Genomic DNA, 21,721 nt, shown 5'->3' with positions numbered 1-21,721 from the left:
CCGAGACCATTGGTGCTTCCAAAATCTGCTAAACCAAAGACAACAGTGGGGCAAATGTGTGCACTTGGATGGGCAACAATGGAGGGCTCATCGTGTTGAGAAAGAGCTGTATGAAAATGAAATGAAGAATAGGAAAAGGAAAAGGAGCCATGCAGGTCTTTTCACAAAAGACAACTTGAAGGCCTCTCTGCCTCCTCAGATTCCAGAAATTCTCACGCTTTTTCAAAACTTATCAGAAACTACTTCCTCTTTTTTTTTCAATTAAAGGTGAGAATCACAACATGGCAATTTGTGTGCCAGCTACCGAATTTCACACTTGAATAATCACTAATGTTGCATTCTAAAAGCATGGAATGAATCCTAAACACCATTCCCATGGTCTGAAAAGATATGTAAATACAGAGTAGATAGATCCAAGACTGATCAGTAAACAGCAGGACTCTGAATGCAATTCTGCTGCTCAGGAGATGCATAGGGTTTTTCTTAAGACCGCATGTTTAGACATCTTTCGAAATTTGGGGTTGACTCAAAAATGTTATTGGATGTGTTAGGACAATAGGAAGCTGCCATATACCAAGCCAGACCATTGGTCAATCTAGCTCAGTATTAACTACACTGACGGACAGCAGTTCCCAAGGATTTCAGGCAGAAGTCTCTCCCAGCCCTACCTGGAGAGGCTGGGAATCGAACCTGGGATCTTCTGCATACAGAGCATGTGCTCTACCACTGAGCTGTGGCCCCTTCTCAGCTTCTTATTATGTTATAACAGAATCTGAGAAGCCAGTGGCATAGCGTGGGGGGTGCAGGGGGGGGGGCCCGGCCGCACCGGGCACAACATCTGGGGGTTAGGGTTAGGGGGCGCAAATCCACGGGTTAGGGGGTGCAAATCCACGGGTTAGGGGGCGCAAATCCACGGGTTAGGGGGCGCAAATTACTTGCCTTGCCCCGTGTGCTGACAACCAACGCTACGCCACTGTGAGAAGCAACCCTTGACTCTTAAAAAAATGTGTATTGTATACTGACCTCAATCCAGTATACCTGAAGGAGCGCCTCCACCCCCATCGTTCTGCCCAGACACTGAGGTCCAGCACCGAGGGCCTTCTGGCGGTTCCCTCATTGTGAGAAGTGAAGTTACAGGGAACCAGGCAGAGGGCCTTCTCGGTAGTGGCACCCGCCCTGTGGAACGCCCTCCCACCAGATGTCAAAGAGAAAAACAACTACCAGACTTTTAGAAGACATCTGGAGGCAGCCCTGTTTAGGGAAGCTTTTAATGTTTGATGGACTATTATATTTTAATATTTTGTTGGAAGCCACCCAGAGTGGTTGGGGAAGCCCAGCCAGATGGGCGGGGTATAAATAATAAATTATCATCATCATCATCATTTGGTGTCTGAGCAGTTGAAGCTATAAGCCTGTGTCTCACATACCTGCCAAGTGCCCTGAGGGGGGAAAAGGACATCCCCTTTTTCCATGCAAGATCATGGCGGCCATTTTGGGTGCCGTGCTCTAGCCCCAAAAAAGCGCGTTTTCAGAGAGCACGTTGTAGGTCATGTGACATTCCTGGGAACGCATCCCGGTAGACATACATCCCGGTTTTGGGTTGAAGGCTTATATAATAAAATGCTACCCCGTGAAAAGAATGTTCCCACAACCAGTTAACGAATATGGCAGGGAGAAGCCTATCTAGAACCCTTTTCCATGACATCTAGCATAAATGTGCATAAATAGGTGTTTGGTATTACGGTTGTTGCTATTCGGAAGGACTATGGCTAAGTGGTAGACTATATGTTTTGCATGCAAAAGATTTCCTGTTTAATCCCCAGAGATTCCAGGTGGGGCTGAGGTCTCTTTTGTGAGCACCTCTTTGTGAAACTCTGGAGAGTGATGGTTGCCATTCAGTGTAGACATTACCAAGCTAGAATCAATCATTTAACTCCCTGCCTGCCATCTGAATTGGTACAGTCCACACACAGGCTGTACCAACTCAGGCTGCAGGTAAGACACCTAATTTGCTGTTTTTGAGAGCTGAACCAGAAACAGTCATTCCTTAAATCAAAAAGAAAGAAAGAAAGAAAGAAAGAAAGAAAGAAAGAAAGAAAGAAAGAAAGAATAACCCAGGAATACTTTCAAGTTGAGAAAGGTAGGCAAAGGTTTCACCAGATGAGAATTTAACATGCCACTTCTCCCCAACATCAACACGTCTTCCAGATGTCAGTCCCTTTGGATTGACTGTTTTAATATTTTATCACTCTTCCAATGTCATTCTGAAAGGCAATTGAGCTATCACCCAGCCTTTGTCCTCTGCTCTAATAATCTGACTTGCTCCTGCCTGTTCTATAAATCATACACATCAAAGATGCCGTGACTGAAGACAAAGAGATGGGCATTTATGGTTAAAGTCCCCCGAGAATTAACAACCTGCAAGTTTACAACCGCAATTTAAATGCAACCCCAAGTTTCCCAGGAACCACTGCAGCATGCAATCGTCCGTTCCAGTTCATGGAAACACACACACACACATCAACTTAAGCCTGAACTGTGCTTTTATTTTTTTATTTAACAATATTCATATGTCCACTTAACAATAATCGAACTCTCTAAGCAGCTTACATAAAGGGGTATAAAATAGCAATAAAAATAGCAATAAAAACAGACTTCAAAAAGGAAAACATAGTAAAATTAAAAGCAAACATACATAATCAAATTAAAGGCCCGGAAGGGCTTTCCTAAATGAAAATGTGTTAGGCATCGAAAACGGTACTATGAAGACACATGCCTATTATCAATTCTATCAACACACACACACCTTTGTTGCAAGTTAAACATGTTCTAACTTGGACCAAATTCAGACCATATGTTTAACACACTTTAAACAGTCATGGGTTCCCGCAAGTAATCCTGGCAGCTGTAGTATGTTATGAGTGCTTAGAGTTGTTAGGACACCTCCATTCTCCTCACGGAGCTATTCCCTGAGTTCCATGTGAAGCGGGATTGACTGCTAAACCACTATCCACCTCACCCCACAGTTGCTAAAATCAGGTGATCCACTCACCAGGGGTGTTAAAAGAAACATTAACAAAGCAAGCTAACCTGTGGCCCTCCAGATGTTCAGTGCCTACAATTCTCATCAGCCCTTGTCCAAAACTTCTGGTGATGGGGGCGCCAGCTTGGCAATGAATACAATATGGAATATGCAATCAAAAACATTCCTGCCCTCTTTTATCTCCCTTATTTTCAGTTAAAATCAATTAGAGTTTCATTTTATTTTTTTAAGGGCACCTATCCTTGGGATCTCTGGCGAGGCAAAATGGTGAGCATCACGGCCGCATGGAGCTCCTAAGGACCGCTAGCACCAACGGCACTGGCTGGCTGGTCCCCACGCCACCAACACCGCGATCAATTACATGGGAGTAATTCCCACCAAACTCAATTGGCCATAGTTCTGAGTAGACATGTACAAGATTGTACTATGCAACCATAGTTTAATAGTATCATATAGTTCAAGGTGGCTTAGAAAAAGAGTAAAACACAAAGCAATAAGAGCGGCAAAATTAGTATTGAGTGGCAGTGACAGAGTAGTAGTGGTAGTAGTAGTAGTAGAAATAAAATATAAAATAAATGTCCAGTAGCACCTTAGAGATCAACTAAGTTTGTTCTGGGTATAAGCTTTTATGTGCATGCACACTTCTTCAGATACCAAAGTAGTAGTAGTAGTAGTAGTAGTAGGGGTAGTAGTAGTAGAATCAAACCATATCGATACCCCACAAAAAAACCTCAAATGTAAATAATCTAATCACTAAAATCATTTACATTCTCACTGTACAGAACTAATTTAAAAACAAAACCCTCACATACCCAATCATTCAACAATCATACCCATCTTACCCGCATCAGATCCCCCCAACCAATTCTCACTTCAACAAAGCACTTGTTCTTACAACCAGTAATCTTAATAAGGATGAAGAAGTTAGTTCAGTCTACGTTTGGAATGGAGCCTGCTTGTTTCACGTCTCCCAGACTTTTACATCGGAACCAGTTATCAAGGAGACTGACCGTTTCTCCAAAGTTTGTAGTGAAGCTCCTGAGTTTTGTTTTTAAAAAGGTGCAAAAACACAAATATGGATACACAAATATGGAAGTGGATACAGAAGTGGATACATTCAGGGTTGCATCCAACATTAGTCATACTCCAAGTAGACCCACTGAAACCATCAGGCACGACTTAGTTCCACTGTTTTCAGTGGCTCTCTTCTGAATAGAACTTAAGCCAGGTTATTATTTTACACATATTTGATATAACCATCCCCAGTGCTTTGGACTACAGCCCTGATCATCCCTGACCATTGGCCACGCTGGCTGGATCTGATGGGTTTTGGAGTCCAACAATACCCCAAGGTATTGTGTAATTATTGTGCATTTTGTGCTTAATTTTGGCAGATTGAGAAATCATTTTAATCAGTCTGCTGTACTACAGCTCCTGACACACCTCTGGTGCTTAAAAAAACCCATTAAACTGTAGCGGCGGCATCAACAATGAGAAATGAACATGTCTTCCTTTTATATCAGATGTAGTTGAAAAGTCAGAATCTGTCACCTATTAGAAAAGGAATACTTTATGTTGGCAGTTAAAAGCATGAGGGAAAACCTAATAGCCTGATAGATGTTTTAGCATTTTGCAGGCAATATATATAAAGTTTGATTTCATATAAATGTTTTATAAATGTCTTTTCGGGCTCCGTCATAGATTTGTGGCAGCAATAAGCTAACCAATATATTTACTGACTACATAAAACCAAAATTTGATTTTTTTCCTTTTATCACAATTGAATATATTACAGCTTGAATTCATTTCCAAGTAGCCTTCCCCAACCTGGTGCCCTTCACACAATTTGGGCAACAACTCCCATAAGCCCCAGGGAGCCAGCACAGGAGTGGTCCCCCAAAACATCTGGTGGGTACCAGCTTGAGGAAAGCTACTTTAACAGAAGAAAGGTGAGGAACAAGGAGGTACAAGCATAGTGTGATCTAAATATAAAGTCGCACCAGGAGGAAATGTGAATGTGAATTCTTTTATACACACACACACAATTGAGAATGCCTCCTTGCAAGCATTGCACAATGCACTGCACAATGTCTTGGGTTGTGATGTTGTGTGGGTATCACATTTTATCGACAGATGAAGCACCATGTTTTACAACAATGCCATGACACATGGCAAGGAGCAAGCAAAGGATCATTCAGCAAACAATGAGCATTTGCAGTGTTGAGAACAACAGGAAAAGAGATTGTCATTTACTTCAGATTAAATAAAACTGGCATTAGGGGTTGGCTACAGGAGGAACCCCACACCCTGCTGTGGCCGCTGCCCCTTTCCTTGCTATTGCTGCCTGTTCAGCTGCCCGATCTGAGTTACCATGAGAGAAATAAAGGACAAGGAGGGGTAGCTTCCACAGGAATCATCCTCTCCCTTTGAGAGGTGGTGCAAATTGGACTCAGAAAGATAAGGTGCAAGATAAACACTGGTAATACTGGCAAGGAGGGGACTCACTAAGAGCAACTTTCTTAAGAACCCCCAAACTCGAAATGCTGACTATGGAGCTGGATTAAAAGAGCAAGTTTTAAAATGTGCATGCAGATCAAAACAGAAGAATGACGTTAATTGGACCCGGAAGATAACTCAAAATCAATGCGGTTTCCACTAATTGTGACAAGAAGATGTGCTTGCAACAAGTAACTTTGCTCTAAACCATAACAAGGTAAGCATCACAAGGGATTCTGACCAAGACAATAACTGCCCCCTCTACAAACGGCTTTCAAAGGCTTACAAAGAGGCCATCTTGCTTTAATAAAAACTCTTATTTTACCTTGAAACACAATGTATAAGAAAGGCAGCAAGTTGATTGATGACTCCAAAGTGGAACATCTTTCCTAAAGCCTGAGTTTCTGGTAGAAAGAGCAGTGTGATCCAACTGAGTAATTATCCCTTACTCTGCAGAAATATAAGCTGTGTTGAGGCAAAGTCTATGATTACCACGTATGCATTTTAAATACATATTTTAATTGATTTTCAGAAAATAAAGAATGGATAAAACAACAACTAACTGGGTCTGCATCTTTCAGATCTTAATGACCTTTCACCAGTACTGAACACTTTCTTGACACACTAGGTTAGGGCATCACTCCAAAAAGAGGTTTGCACTTCCAGAGGTCCTTTAGCATTAGTAAAGAATGGGAAATGAGTTTTGAGAAAATAGACCAGCTTAATAATTTCCCTTACTAATCTACTCTGATTGGCAAATTCTGCTGCTAATACTAACTGCTCAATCCTGGGAGACCAGCTTTGAACCAAATTGCTTTCCCTGTGCAGCCTGAGCAGGAGCAGTCAGCATTAAGAAAAAGAGGTCAGAATAGGCCAATATATGGACTGTCCCTGGATGAAGTGACTCTTCTTCTTTACGTTCTCAAAGTTCTTAACCTTGCTCAAGGTTGTCATCTGAACTAGCCAGGCGTTTAACTGAGAATCAATCAGTCAGTGCATCCTTTGAAAAATAAGACTTTAGGGCCATCTTGCCTCAAAATGGCAAGTAGACATTCTGTTTTGGCAACTGCAACTTTGGCTTAAGGAGCCCAGCTTATAAATATGAGTTTCTAACACTGGCTAGTTCCATCTTAGCCACCATCAACCAGATTTACAGAAGTAAATCCTATTGAATTCAATGGGGCTTGATCCCCGGTAAATGGGGGTAAGACTGCAGTCTCAATTTCAATAACTATTGGACCTCACTATATAGTTTTTGATTTTTTTTAATTAGTTTTCCATCATACCCCCAGTAATAGCCAAATTATAACAATAACAATTAATTCCCAAATTGTACATTTATCAGAATGCCCATCAACTTCCACTTAATACATTTTAAAGTGGCTTCCCGCATGGTGGACTGGGTGCATTTCCAATTTTATATCACTGTGTTCAATAATCTTAATTAATATCAGTTACATTTCAGTTATACTAATAATCCCTTAGTCAACAGCTACATAATGAATCATTTCGATTAACCCCCACTGTCATGGGGGCTACCTCCATTAAGGCAGGTGGGACCGGAAGCCCCTGTTGGGCCTCACTATGGTCTCGTCCGCTCAATCCACCAGAGTCTGTCTCCACATGCAAGGGAAACCCATCGGCTACCCTCACCTGGTTTAGCTGGCCAGTCAAAACTGTTTCCTGGGCTGTGACTGCTGTTGCATGCTGACAGCTTCTAGGAGCCACAAGTGAGAGCTGAGTGCATGATGGAGACCAAAGGTGGACAAACTACCCCAGAAGGAGCATGGCGTGTCCTCCAGCAGAGGTATCATATTACATGCATGCATACATACACACAGGTTCACACTGTTAGCTGAATGCACAGAACCTTAAAAAAATAATTTAAAGGAAGGGAAAAGAAAGCCTGTTCCATGAAATGAATTTTCTAAGAAGCCGTTATGGTTATGTGTTGCTGTTTTCAACCAACATTTTGATTTATCTTTTTTGCCATCTTTATTTATTTATTTTAAAAAAGGAAAAGTGCTTTTGTGATGATATAATTCTAGAGTCACCAGGGAAGTACTGAGCTTCCACAAAGTGAAAATCAAATTTCCATAGTCCGCCACAATTGGTCAATCTCCACAGCTCCAAGTAATGTGCCAAACAAAACTGTCATTCCTTGATGTTTATGTGCTGGGGGAGGAGAGAGAGAGGGAGGCAGGCAGGGAGGGAGGGAGGGAGGAATCCTATAAATAAATGGGTTCAGAGTTATAGGCCAAGAAACTGACAATATTTAACACAGACTGGGATTTGCCAAGAAGAAAGCTTAACAGGTTTTTATTTTGTAAATGCTAGCAGTTTCCTCCCCAATGGAAAACTGTCCCTGGGAATCCTTTTGTCATTTAAATGGCAGGCTACAATGGATGTGGAGCGAAAGGAACAGGATGGGGAAAGGTATGTATTGATTCTGCAGCATTTCAGCAGAATGAATAGACTTCTGCATTTTTGTTTCCATATCGCTATGAAAAAATCTCTGATTGATTCGGATCAGTCCACACAAAGCTGGAAGGTCATCCCATGACACACACTTGTCACCAAGTTGCGTCTGTAGGGGAAAAGAAGCTGAGGCAAGTAATTTGCTGAGAAGGCAACTTAATTTAGCCGACACCGTTGGGCTTAAATTAAGCAAACATGAGAAAATTACCCAGAAACCCATCAAGAGTTGGAACTGAAAATAAAACCTTCTTAGCGACTCAACCACTGTTTTCAGAGGCTAGGCTAGGAAAAGGTTATTAAGATTTGCCTCAGAAAGGAGAAGGCAAAGCTTCAGTACTACAATATTAATGCAAATGCAATATTAATATCCTGCCAGAACGGTAAATGCAAAAGCTCTCTGCAGCTCTCCAACCACATCCCCCAACCCTCCCCACCCCCATAGCAATTTAAAATATATGGGGCAGCCAGGATGTGCCTTGTGGTTCAGTAGATCAGACTGAGAGTGGACCAAGGAAACAACAAATTCAGATCCCAGCTGAGATGTATTTGCCAGGAGAACACACTGGAAGGAATCAGGCCCAGAACACCAAAAAAGAAGAAATGCATAGCCAGAAGAGAGGAATAAGCAGGACAGATTTGCATAAAATGTGCATATGCTAATTTATATGTTTAGACACACATTTAGGAGTAATTATTGTAATTCAAATAGGAATATAGCAATTGCACTATATACCTGCTCAGTCTCCTATCCAGGTTCAAAGCCACGTGATCAAGCCCTTTGGATAGTTTAAACTGGACTCAAACAGAGACAGCCTCTGCAATACTTTGGTCACACTATCCATAGCCAGGAATTGGAGACAGTCTTGGAAAGAAAACCCAGGATAGGTCCAATAGTCTTTGCAGAATGAAGTCCGAGGCTATCCAAGCAGCAAAGACAATGTCAGAGTGCTTTGGGCAAGAATCAGATAGACCATTTCTGTAGAGCAAGGTGACAGAGACGGAAACAGGTGAAGTAGATTCAGCAGGTTAGGCAAACACATGGGATTCTTCTAGGAACCAAGGAGGAATGGACAGAAGTCAACAAGAAGAGACTGCAAGCCTGGATTTCCCAGGATGCTTGCTAAATATTTCCCATAGCCAATCAGGCTGCAACCACTTTTTTTAAAAAAGGTGGGTCCTACAACATATGGGAGCAGCAAAGGATCATACTGTAAGGGAGAGCGATCTTTTGGTCCTCCAGTTAGTCCTAGACTCCAAATCTCATCATCCCTGAACATTGGCCATGATAGCAGGTCAGATGGGAGTTGGGAGTCCAACAACATCCAGATGAATGCAGATTTATTTATTTTGGACTTGTTCCATCCTTTGATCCAGATGCAAATTGCACTTAGCTGCCCAGCAACAACCAAGAATTATATTTAGCATACAGTGACTTCAGCTGTCACTTGAGTGTAATTTGATCAATTCTCTTTGCAAGGAGGCATGATTACGTGATATATCTCAAGGTGACTGCAGGTTCACACCTAGGTCCTCCTCTCATGGAACGTATGTCAATTTTTCAATAGAGACTTCTCGAGTTAGAATTTGCATGAAGTCTACAAGGGCTTTGTACAGTCAAGATTTTCTCACAGTCCTGATAACGGGAGGGAAAGGTGAATAAAAGAATCACAAAGTTGGCGAGTTGGAAGAGAAGATGACAGAATCAGGATTCAAAAATGACCTTAACGGGTTGGAGAACTGGACCCAAACTAACAAAATGCAATTCAGTAGGGCAAATGTAAGGCTCTGCACCTAGACAGGAAGAAACAGCTGCACAAATATAATATGGGGACACCTGGATTATTTGTAGTACATGTGAAAAGGATTTAGTGGTCCTAGTGGACCAGAAGCTTAACTTAAGTCAACAGTGTGATGCAGCAGCAAAATACGCTAATGCTATTCTAGGCTCCATCAACAGAAGTATAGTGTCCAGATCAAGGGGAGTAATAGTACCACTCTATTCTGCCTTGGTTAGACCCCACTTGGAGTACTGTGTCCAGTTCTGGGCACCACAATTAAAGAATGATATGGACAAGCTAGAATGTGTGCAGAGGAGGATGACCAAGATGACCAAGGGCCTGGAAACCAAGCTTTATGAGGAACGGTTGAAGGAGCTGGGTATGTTTAGAGGAGACGGAGAGACTACCGTATTTTTCGTCCCATAGGACACACCTAATTTTTTTTTGGGGGGGGGAATAAAGGGGAAAAAATTCCCTTTATTTCCCCCCCAAAACCAGGTTGGGGAACAGCAGGATGGTGGCACTGCGCCTCCCCACTGTCCCCCGAGCTTGTGGGGCTGGCCGATGTCTGCCCGGCGCACGGGGCGCTCTGCTTCAGGGCACCCTGCACGCCAGGCGGCAGGGTGCTATCCGCAGCGTGGGGAGCCCTGCAGGAACTCCCACGGGCTCCCCAGGCTTGCTGATAGCTTCCTGAAGCCTGGAGAGCGAGAGGGGTCGGTGCGCACCGACCCCTCTCGCTCTCCAAGCTTCAGCGAAAGCCTGTATTCGCCCCATAGGACGCACACAGATTTCCCCTTAATTTTTGGAGGGGAAAAATACGGTATATGATAGCAATCTTCAAAAATGTCAAGGGTTGTCACATGGAAAATGGAATACAGTATGCTTGTTTTCCCCTGCTCTGGAGGATAGGACTCGAACCAATGGCTTCAAGTTACAAGAAAGGAGATTCTGACTAAACATCAGGAAGACCTTTCTGACAGTAAGAGCTGTTCAACAATGGAATGGACTCCCTCGAAAGGTGACTGACTCTCCTTCCTTGAAGGTTTTTATGTAGAGGTTGGGTGCTTAAAATCTGTCATGGATGCTTCAGTTGCGATTCCTGCATTGCCGGGGGGCGGGTTGGATTAGATAACCCTTGATGTCCCTTCCAACTCTACACTTCTATGAGGGTCATCTAGTCAATGCCTGCAGTGCAGGAGTCTTTTGCCCAATGTGGGGCTCAAACCCACAACCCTGAGTTTAAACGTCTCATGCTCTACCAACTGAGCTATCCAGGTGTTGATTGATATCTATCTTAAATCCAAGCAGTTCAAGGGATAAAAATGCAGCCTGTAGGACTGTTGTTGTTGTTGTTGTGGAGCAGGAGGGCGGGTTGGAATAGATAGATAGATAGATAGATTCTTTATTGTCATTACACTAGTGCAACATTGCACAAGTGCAACGAAATTGGATGCCATCCCTTAAAAACAACAAAAGCAAAACAACAGCAACAACCAAACAAACCACCTTCCAACCACACCCACACCCATCAAACTCCCAGGTCTCACTATCGAGTTACAGCATTCAAAAAGGCCACAGCTCTTGGATAGAAACTGTTTTTTAGTCTATTTGTCCTTGACTTGATGTTTCTATACCTCCTGCCAGAAGGCAGTAGTGCAAACAGACTGTATCCCGGGTGAGATGGATCCTGCAGGATGTTATTTGCTTTCCTAAGGCAACGGGAACCGTACAGTTCTTCCAAAGGTGGGAGAGGGTGACCAATAATCCTTTGGGCTGTGGTTATGACCTTCTGGAGCACCTTCCTCTCCCTAGCTGTACAACTGGAGAACCAAGCACAAATACAGTATGTAAGTATGCTCTCTATGGAGCCTCGGTAGAAGGACACCAGCAGTCTCTCACTCAGATTGTTCTTTTTTAAAAGTCTGAGGAAATAAATTCTCTGCTGGGCCTTCTTCACCAGAGCAGTGGTATTTGCGCTCCAAGTCATGCCCTGATCCATAGTCACTCCCAAAAACCTGAATTCCGCCACCCTCTCCACCCGTTCCCCGTTGATATACAAGGGCTGAATGTCCGCCTTTTTCTTCCTGTAATCCACCACCAATTCCTTGGTCTTAGCCGTATTAAGAACCAGATTGTTCTCTCCACACCAAACACAGAGCCGCTCCACCTCGTCCCGATAGGCGGACTCATCCCCTCCTGAAATGAGCCCCACCACCATAGTATCATCAGCAAACTTGATGATTTTGTTGCTGGAGTAGATGGCTGTACAGTCATACGTATAGAGAGCATAGAGCAGGGGACTCAACACGCAACCCTGTGGTGAGCCGGTGTTAAGGCTAAGGGCTGTGGACACATGTGACCCTACTCTAACCCTCTGAGAACGTTCTGACAAAAAATCCAAAACCCAGAGACAGGTGGAGTTGGGGAGTCCAATCGTCTCTAGCTTGGACACCAGTCTATGGGGGAGGATAGTGTTAAAAGCAGAGCTAAAATCCACAAACAGCAGCCTCACATAATTCCCCGGCCGCTCCAGATGGGACAGAGCAGCATGGAGAGTGGTGGTGATAGCGTCTTCTGTGGATCTATTTGCCCTGTATGCAAACTGGTAGTTGTCAAAAGTTGATGGAAGACAGGAAGTAATATGACGGCGCACCAGTTTCTCAAAACACTTCATGATGATTGGAGTCAGTGCAACTGGTCTGTAGTCATTCAAACTACTGATTGTGGATTTTTTAGGCAGAGGGACAATAGTTGACGACTTCAGGCAGGGTGGGACAATAGACTGGTGTAAGGACTTATTGAAGATCTTAGTGAAGACCCTCGCCAGCTGATCCGCACAGCCCTTCAACAGCTTTCCAGTGATACCATCAGGTCCAGCCGCCTTCCTCGGATTCACCATCCTCAATACTTGTCTCACCTCGTGCTCCTCTACAGTGAATGAGGGGCCCCTATGGGCTGGTGGCTGTAATACCGGCGTCTCAGGTGGCTCCTTCTCGAAGCGAGCAAAGAAGAGGTTAAGCTCCTCCGCCAGCAAAGGGTCACCGTCGACAGCGCCAAGGTTAGGTTTGTAGTTGGTAATATGCTGAATCCCCTGCCACATCTGTCTTATGTTGTTGCTTCTTAAATTATCCTCAATCCTCTGCCTATAATCCAGTTTTGCCCGTCGAATACCCCTCTTCAAGTTTGCTCTTGCCACATTGTAAAGCTGCACCTCGCCCAACCTGAAAGCCCTGTTCCTTTCCCGTAGCAGCCACTGGACCTCTCCATTCATCCAGGGTTTTTGATTGGGATAAAACCGGATGGATTTATTTACTGTGACAGTGTCTGTGCAGTGATTGATATAGCACAGTACTGCCGCCGTGTACTCCTCCAGGTCCGAACGATCGAAAATATCCCAATTGGTTCTCTCAAAACAGTCCTGCAGCTGGTGAATAGCACCTTCTGGCCAGATTTTAACATGTGGAATGGGATTTATATGTAGACCTGGGGTTGCTGCAAATGTTAACATCACTCATGTTGAGTAACACAAACCTACCACGCAAATATTTGAAAGAGTGAGAGCTATTGGATACCACCTTCCTTTGTGGTAGAGAAAATTATTCGCATGCTACGGAGCAAGCACATCTGTTAGAGTTGAGGAATTGATCTGTTTTGCTCGAGGTATGTTTTACTGGGAGAGGGACTCTGCTTTGACAAATAACACTCCTGTCAACCAATCATGCCACTCTCTGAGGTAGATGTCCACATGTCACTTTAGATAAAAGATCATATATGTAAGCCCTGCCATCCGATAGGTCACAGGAGTTGCTAAGCGGTGTCTTCATTAGCTATACTAGAATATCACTTTAGCCCTTGCCTGTTCTCACTATTTGCATGCCCTCCTCTGTGCTGGGTTGCGTGAAATGAAATCAAGGGAGCTGCAAGAAGCTGCTAGAGTAAATAATGGCATTTTAAAAAGTTAAAACGTGCATTAAACTGTATTAGAAACCCACTCCAGCCAAACTGCATACAAAAATTCTATTATTCTATGAGGGTCATTGAGTTTCACCCCCTAAAATGACAAGCCCTCCTAGTACAGGAACAACCAATGTTGTTGGACTGCAATTGCGTGTCGAGGACCCCCAAGACACCCTCAAATAAAGACACAATTCACACAGAATTTGTTTTTTGTTTTGGGGCATAATTTTGGCCACAACTTTATTGATTACAGCATGTGAGTGGTTTCTTAGGCATTGGTTAGCGACTATCTGTTCCCACTTAGAGGTAGGAACAGAACTGACACCCACAGGCCTGCGAAGGTCAATAAGGGAACACATTTTGGGGAGAGAATAGAGCTGGGTGCCAGGCCCTCCCCTCTCCCCAAATGCTCCCAGGGGCTCTTGCGTGGCCCTAGCCCCTTGACAGAAGTTTGGACAAGAGCATGGCGAGCCCCTGGATTCCTTTAACGGAATACCCTTGCAGCAGCAGCATTGGAGGGGCAGGCACAGCCAACCATACCCCCTCCACCAACCAAAATTAACCAATGCCTAACCTCAACCTTACAAATTGTGACGATTTGCTACGCAGTAGGCAAAAACCAAAGGGCACCAGCCAATCAGCCAAATGGTAAAATTCCTACCAGGCCCCTGCCCCAAAGCAGATGACCCCATGACAGGCACAGCAAGGTCAATGCGAACAGCCCTAAATATAGGGAGGGTGGGCGGGTGATCCAATGCGCGCAGTGAAAAGAGGAAGCTCAACGTTGCAGGTAGGGAATATATAACCCCTCATCAGTCACTCAACGTTGCTACATTAAATTCTTCCCAGCGACTGATGAGGAACCCAATCAGATTCGTGGCCATCTATTCTCACCCGCCCAGCAACAGAGGGATGCCTTGGTTGTCCCCACTGCAACACGTGCTCTCCATGAAGGAGAACACGCTTTCTCCATCAGCCCCAGCCACTTTTGGCCTTCCAAAGGAGGCCAGGGAAGCAAACAGGTCCATGTTAAAACGATACAATTAAAAATTAAGAAGCAGCCTATTCAAGCAGAGCTTATTCCAGCAGCTTTGCTGAAAGACCTGCTTTATCAGTCACCTCCTCCCTCCCTGTCCCTTTCCCCTTGTGTGTCATGGCATTTTTTAGATTGCAAGCCTGTGGGGCAGGGACCATCTTGTTTGACTGTATGTAAGCCACTCTGGGGGGAGCCTTTTGGGTTGAAAATGTGGTGTGTGTGTGTGTTTTACAAATGCTCTAAATAAATTAAAAAAATAAAAATAAAAATGTAGGCTGGAACAATTGGGGTTGCAGTCCTGGAAGGCACGACAGTGACTAACCCTGTCCTAGTAGATGACCTTACTGTTGCTGTATTGCAATTTTGAGATGCAGAACTTTGATCATGATTAAAATATTTCAGACATGCAAGGAATGGGGAGGGGATACATCTATCATATGTTATGCATAAATGTGCCAATTTTTACATATGCACCAGATGTTTAATTAGTATCCTTGAAGACAACCCAGGTGCTTAAAAATGTCATAATGAGACGTACGCGACAAGCCCATAAAACGCCTGCCTTCAAACAATGCGGCTGCTCCTTACAGCAAGTTTTACAGCTTCCTAGCCTGACGTCTCGGTACTTATTGTTCAAATCTAGCCTTCTCTGGTTTTCACCAATCGCTTCATTTATAGACATTAGATTGTATCAGTAGAGGCAGATTCAATGTTAATTATTTGCTCTATGATTTAGTTTAAATATAGAATGATTTATAGCTGGGCTTCAGATCAATACTGAGGCGGGGGAGAGAGAGGGGAGCGAAGGCAGGCAACCATGAACAGCCGGTGTTGTGTTCCTTCGCCAGCGTTGAGCAGCAGCCTTGATTTTGACAGATCTGTTTTTAAAGAGAATGAGGCACGGTTCAACCACATATGACGCATGGCTTTACTGTTTGGGAGGCGTGCGCTGCCCCTTAAATATGACTGCATATCCCAGCACATAAACGAAGAAGAACAGCACACACAAATCAGTCCTACGGTTTAAGGTGAGGAATCAAGGGCAATTCAAACACCTAAAGACAAGAATGCACCAAAGCAACTACATATCCTTGTATCAAGTCATGTCATTGGTCCACCCAGACCAGTACGGTCCAATCTGATTGGTAGCAAGAGGCCCTGAGACGGTCCAGGTGGCTAGAGATGATGGGAGTTGGAGGCCAACAACTTCTGAAAGGCCACAGGTTCCTTTCCCATAAGTTAAGAGTGACATATGGAAAAAATGGAAGGGGATGGGAATCATGCCACTCCATTGTGATTAGTACGGGATTAATGAAGCATCCCATCAGAAAGATAATTTTGGTACATGTTATATAATAATAATAATAATTTATTATTTATACCCCGTCCATCTGGCTGAGTTTCCCCAGCCACTCTGGGTGGCTCCCAATTGAGTGTTAAAAACAATACAGCATTAAATATTAAAAACTTCCCTAAAAAGGGCTGCCTTCAGACGTCTTTGGTCAAGGGGTTGCAGAGAAGGGGGAAAGCAAATGGTATTTGTTTTAATTTTGGGTATGTATATATATATATATATATGCAGGTTTTGGTGTCTTCGGGTGTCTTCCCGTGTAAGAGTCGGGGTGTCTGTGCGACGTTTCGACGAGGTCTCACTCGTCATCTTCAGGCTGGTGCTTTCGGCTTCTTGTTACTGGAACAGAGCAGAGTCTGGTGTTTGAGTTCCTATAAATACTGTTGAGGGGTGTGGTGTATAGCCTCCAACGTTCTGGGCAAAGAGGAAGTTCCTAGATTAGTGTGCCTTTTCTTCTTTTGTTCCTTAATTACTTGAGGGATATCTTGGGTGATTTCATGAGTGATATTCAGAATATCACTGGGTGGGTCATTAAGTGTAGATTAGTTGCTAAAGCTTTCGTGTCTTGACCTCTTGAGCTTGTGAAGAGTTTTTCTGAGAAGATGGCTGTGCTGCATTTAGTTGTGCTCTGGCTTGGCTTCGTGTATAGGGGCGAGCTATGGTTTTGTGCCTTGTGCCAGCCAGATCTGTGTAGGGATTGCAGGGGGGTGCAGCATCCGGAGGTGCCACTATAGTTTGGCTACTGGATGGAGTCTGTAATATGTCTGTGGAGAGGGTCTGGGTTTGGGTCTGGTGTGGTTGATTGGTGACGGCGTTCTGTGTGCCTCTGGTTCTGGTGTCGGTTTTTGTGGGGAGGGCTAATTTCCAGATGTCTGGCAGGCGGGACGTGTCGTCACGCTTGTTCATGTTGTGAGGGTGTTTCTCTATCTCGATGGCTTCCATGATTATTCTCTTGTGGTGATGTTCCATGTTAAAGAGCAATTTGGAATCTGCAAAATTAATTTCATGTCCTGTTTCTTTGCCTGGCTGACAAAGACCACTTGACAACTGAGTTACAGAATCTCTCAAATGTGTTAATCGCCAATGGATACCAGAAAAACAGGGTTACGAAGCTAATCCAAAAAGAAACACCCCCCAAAAACCAAGACACAGAAGAAAACAATGGCATGGCCCTCCTTCCTTATATCAAGGGCACTACAGACAAAATCAGCAAAATCCTCCATAAACACAATATCAAAACAGCCTTCTGCACCAACCAAAAAATAGCCAATATCCTCAGAAACCCAAAAGACAAAATCCAGCTGGAAAACCAAGGGGTCTATGAAATACCCTGCAAAGTCTGCCCAGCCACGTACATTGGACAAACAAACAGACGAATAAATGCACGTATCGCAGAACACAAGAATGCCGTCAAAAAAGAAGAAAAAACTTCCTCTCTTTTCCAACACATGAAAGAAACAGGACATGAAATTAATTTTGCAGATTCCAAATTGCTCTTTAACATGGAACATCACCACAAGAGAATAATCATGGAAGCCATCGAGATAGAGAAACACCCTCACAACATGAACAAGCGTGACGACACGTCCCGCCTGCCAGACATCTGGAAATTAGCCCTCCCCACAAAAACCGACACCAGAACCAGAGGCACACAGAACGCCGTCACCAATCAACCACACCAGACCCAAACCCAGACCCTCTCCACAGACATATTACAGACTCCATCCAGTAGCCAAACTATAGTGGCACCTCCGGATGCTGCACCCCCCTGCAATCCCTACACAGATCTGGATGGCACAAGGCACAAAACCATAGCTCGCCCCTATACACGAAGCCAAGCCAGAGCACAACTAAATGCAGCACAGCCATCTTCTCAGAAAAACTCTTCACAAGCTCAAGAGGTCAAGACACGAAAGCTTTAGCAACTAATCTACACTTAATGACCCACCCAGTGATATTCAGAATATCACTCATGAAATCACCCAAGATATCCCTCAAGTAATTAAGGAACAAAAGAAGAAAAGGCACACTAATCTAGGAACTTCCTCTCTGCCCAGAACGTTGGAGGCTATACACCACACCCCTCAACAGTATTTATAGGAACTCAAACACCAGACTCTGCTCTGTTCCAGTAACAAGAAGCCGAAAGCACCAGCCTGAAGATGACGAGTGAGACCTCGTCGAAACGTCGCACAGACACCCCGACTCTTACACGGGAAGACACCCGAAGACACCAAAACCTGCATGCATATATATATATATATATATATATATATATATATATATATAGGTTTTGGTGTCTTCGGGTGTCTTCCCGTGTAAGAGTCGGGGTGTCTGTGCTTACACGGGAAGACACCCGAAGACACCAAAACCTGCATTCCTGTACCCGTGAAAATCTACGAAAGCATATATATATATATATATATATATATATATAAGCGAATAAAATGAAATAGCAAAACAGGATTGCATTATAATATGGAATTGGCTCATCACACCAACTGCACAACACTGTCCTGTAATTCGAACTTGATAGTGAAGGAGCAACGAAAGGACATGCTATTGGTATAGCATGTTAAGATGGCTGCTCCAAGTATATCTGACAAGAGTGGCAATGTACAACACCTGATCTTGTCCAGATTGAATGAACTGTCATCCCACAAGTTTCCCTGCAGCTGTCCTCTTGCTTCAAAACCCCTTTGCCACTCCTAGTTCAAAAGACTGCATCCAGCTATCTCATTTTTACAACAGTTCTCCCTGGAAGCCACACAAGAAACTGACAGCTTTCAAAACCCTTTACACCTCTTTTTGTCCTACTCCTCAAGTCTGCTGGATGTAATTGCAACAAGCAAACCAGAGAGGTAACTGGAACCTCAAGTCTGAATTCCCCATCTCATGCTTTCAGTTATAGTGTTCTCTCTGAGATTTTCAAACAGTCACCACCAACTGCAATAAATAGAAGAAGATCATTTCACATACCCCCCCCCACACACACCAAAGTTTTTCACATACCTGAACCAAGAAAAATGTTTGAACACAAAAGGTTTATTACAGCAGAACTGGTTTTACTGCTATGACCTCAATCATAGCAGCACATTCGTTTCTGCCTTTTAAGACTTCTAATCTAAACAAGCAGATTGAAGAGGTCACTGCAATCTTACAGATTACGGTGAAAGGAATCTACTCAAGAGCCTTTATTCCTGCCTATTGTTACCTATGCTTGACAAGGAGGCACCGTGCCTAACTACTGCCAGAGTTCACTTGGGGTGGAAAGGGACCGTTGGCTGCTTCCTTAGAGAATCATTTCATTGAAAGTGAAATTTGATGTGAATCTGATGGGTCTGGCCCAGAGAAAACAAAGGAAAGCAGTTTGAGCAGGGATGTTGCCTAATGAGAAGGGGGGAGGATGAATTGTACAGAGTTTTAGTCAACTGACTGATTACATCTGCATAAATGCGCATGTCAAGCATTTGGTGGGCCAACACTATACATGGTTAGATGACGCCGCGTTCAACTTTGTTGTGTGTGGACCAGACAAGAGTAGAGATGCTTGTCCATTGAGCAATCAAATATTGCCAGCCAAATAGATATCTTGACCCTACCTCCTCCTATTATCAGTCATCTCTTCTTCAATATTCAGTGAGGCCAAAACTGCTGTTGTGTAGGAGGCTGGTTACCTTTCCTCCCTCGCTCCTTCCTTCCTTGCTTCCTTCCTTCCTTCCTTCCTTCCTTCTTTTCTTCTTCCCCCCTCCTTTTTTCTATCTTTCTTTGGATATTTAGAAACCACCAACTCATTAAAAAAATATTGTGGTGGTGTACAATGGAATTGTAACATGCAGAACAAGCGGCTGACACTGAATCAAATTACAGCAATTCTCTAAAAATGCTTGGCGAAACAATAAACTCCAGGTGCCTGACTGATTTCAACAGGAACAGTGTTCCAAATCAATGGTGCTAACTACACTATGCTAAAAGACTTCGCTTGGGTAAAAACTAAACAAATATAACTGTTGGACTTCTTCCAGAGGGCTTCTTCTCTGGATGATCAGTGATCAGGGTGGTGTATAAAGAGCAAGGTAACCTGGTCATAGGCTATTTAGGGCTGTACTGGTATACAGTGGTACCTCAGGTTACATACGCTTCAGATTACAGACTCTGCTAACCCAGAAATATTACCTTGGGTTAAGAACTTTGCTTCAGGATGAGAACAGAAATCGTGCTCCGGCAGTGCGGCAGCAGCAGGAGGCCCATTAGCTAAAGTGGTGCTTCAGGTCAAGAACAGTTTCAGGTTAAGAATGGACCTCCGGAACAAATTAAGTACTTAACCCGAGGTACCACTGTATACTAATATCTTGAACTTAGCTAGGTAATATACTGGCAATGAACACAAAGCTTTCAGCACTGGTGTCATATACTGCTGTGAAGCTGCAGTACAGAAGGGAAATGTTAGAAGCACAGCAAAGCCTCTCCAGAACTGCCATCATCTCCAAAGAGGAAATAGAGCTATTCTCACCGGTGGCAAAGGACCTGCCAGTTACTATATTCCCTGCCAGTAAGTACCAGTATCAACATCAAAAAACAATGCTTAACATTTGTATAGCATTTTCAGTTGTTCCGATTGTGCATTATCTAGCTCAAGGATGAGGAGTCTCAGCCCACACCCCTTCTCTCCAAGTCACATTCTTTGCCAGCCTTCCTAGAGGTCCTCCAGGAGTGCTTTTGCCTGGCTGGAATGTGTCACTGAATTCTGATGATGCTTGCTTGCCCAGCTGGATGACAGAGATGGGTGTGCAAGCGTGTGTACAAAGAACCCTACCGTACAAAGGTAAAATTAACCTGGTTGCTCCACCCACATTTACTTCTGGCCCTGCCCATCATGTGGCCCTAGAGACAATGCCTAGAAGGGATTGTGGCCCTCACGCTGAACAAGATTCCTCACCCAGGACCTAGTCGTAATCTTTATAACAGCCCTGCGAAGTAAATCATCATTATTGCCTTCCTTACTGCACCATGGAAAGATGCAGGCTGAGATATAATGGACAGTAGAGAACCTGTTATTTACTGGACAAATATGTTACATATAAGTTTTCTAGGTTTGCTTTAGAAGCTCAAAGGATCAGACAAAAACCCACAGCACAAAGTGGGATCCAATGTGCGTGGGATTATCTATGTATCTCTCAGTTTATTAGAAGACACCTGAAGGGAAGTTTTTAATGTTTGATGTTTTACTGTGCTTAATGTTTTTAATTTGTTGGAAGCTACCCAGCTTCCAACGAATAATAATATTATTATTAGCAGTTTTGTGATGGCAAATTTGACTGACTCACCAGCCTAAGGCTGCCTTGCAAGATAATGGCAGAGGCAAGATTCAAACCAGGGACATGCCGATTTGTAGTTCTGCCTTTCAGCCACTATGCTAAACCAGCCCTTTGGCTACACCGCCATGTCTTCTGGCTGCCTGTTCTGCAAAACTTTTATAGGAGGCTGGGATTCTATTCTAAGATAAAAACAGTAGCCGCTGAAAAGCTGGAGATGCTGGTTGATGCATAAAACATGAGATCCTAGTGCTTTCTGCTTTAATT

General features: G+C 43.7%; 1 protein-coding gene across 6 annotated transcripts in view; it reads right to left on the bottom strand.

Annotated features, from left to right (window-relative positions):
• The window catches only part of CCSER1 (coiled-coil serine rich protein 1), a 726,914-nt gene that overhangs the window by 654,692 nt on the left and 50,501 nt on the right, over positions 1-21,721 (bottom strand). The window lies entirely within an intron of this gene.

Source organism: Podarcis vaucheri (genome assembly GCF_965113315.1).
Source record: "Podarcis vaucheri genome assembly, chromosome: 9".
Lineage (NCBI taxonomy): Eukaryota > Metazoa > Chordata > Lepidosauria > Squamata > Lacertidae > Podarcis > Podarcis vaucheri.
Note: the sequence above shows the minus strand (reverse complement) of the source record. Positions and strands in the feature narration are given on the sequence as shown.